General features: G+C 35.9%; 1 pseudogene; it reads left to right on the top strand.

Moving 5' to 3' along the window:
* The first annotated feature begins 219 nt into the window (after positions 1-219).
* On the top strand, positions 220-622 carry LOC109679779 (large ribosomal subunit protein eL31-like; annotated as a pseudogene).
* The last annotated feature ends 718 nt before the right edge of the window (positions 623-1,340 follow it).

Here is a 1,340-nt window from a genome sequence, read left to right on the forward strand (position 1 = left end):
CTAATAAAAATGATATATCTTTCTTATTTTCTCCTATGCTTCTCTTCAACAATATTGGAGAAGAAGCCCCAGAAGCAGGGGCTGGGAGGGAGGTAGAAGGTGGCATATACAATGTATACACATGTAAATATGTAAAATGATAAAATAAAAGGAGAAAAGAAAAGAAAAAAAATCTTAAACAGAAAGATTGAGCAACTCTTCATCATTATTAACAGTCAAATGCCTTTCCATCTTGGGCCTGGCAGAATGGCTCCTGCGAAGGAAGGTGGCGAGAAGAAGGGCCGTTCTGCCATCAACGAGGTGGTGACCCGAGAATATACCATCAACATTCACAAGTGGATCCATGGAGTAGGCTTTAAGAAGCGTGCAACTGGGGCACTCAAAAGAGATCTGGAAATTTGCCATGAAGGAGATGGGGACTCCAGACGTGCGCATCCATACCAGGCTCAACAAAGCTGTCTGGGCCAAAGGAATAACGAATGTCCCATATCGTATCCGTGTGCGGTTATACAGAAAACGTAATGAGGATGAAGACTCATCAAACAAGCTCTGTACTTTAGTGACCTATGTTCCTGTTACCACATTCAAAAATCTGCATACAGTCAATGTGGATGAGAACTAATAGCTGAGTGGAAATAAAGTCATAAAACTGCTAAAAAAATGTCAAATGAAAACAAAGCAAAAATTAAAATCAATCTAATTAAAAATGGCAATTTACTTAAATATTGAAGGAATAAAGAGTTAGAGAAGATAGGCAAATTGCTACCTAGTGTGTGAAACAAGTTCAACACAACTGATCATAGGGAAATGTAAATCAAAACCAAAATGGGATATCACCTCACACATGTTAGAAGCACTATTACAAAAATATAAAAAAATGACAAGAGTTGGCCGTGATGTGGAGAAAAGTGTTCACTTTATAGTCTTCCTTGTTAGTGGAATAGTTTCTTAGCATAGCTGTCCATTGTAGAAATCTTCACTTGATGATTCATTGCAGCAATGTTCAGCAACAGCCAAGATACCAAAATGACCTGTTAGTTTTCAATGAATAATCTCATAAAAATTAAGAAATATGTGTGTGTATATTCACACAAGAGAATAGCATTCATCCTTTAAAAAAAGAAAACAAAATCTGTCATTTATAACAATAATGATGATCCTGAATGACGTTATGCCAAGTAAAATAAACCAGACACAGCAAGAAAAACAATACATGGTATCACTTATAAATGAAACATGCAAAGGTAGCTATATGAAGTGATAGGAATGTTAGTTATGTTGATTGTGGTAATCTTTTCCCAATATATACTTTTGTCAAAATGTCTCATTCTCTATCTTAC

This window comes from Castor canadensis, chromosome 10 (genome assembly GCF_047511655.1).
Source record: "Castor canadensis chromosome 10, mCasCan1.hap1v2, whole genome shotgun sequence".
Classification (NCBI taxonomy): domain Eukaryota; kingdom Metazoa; phylum Chordata; class Mammalia; order Rodentia; family Castoridae; genus Castor; species Castor canadensis.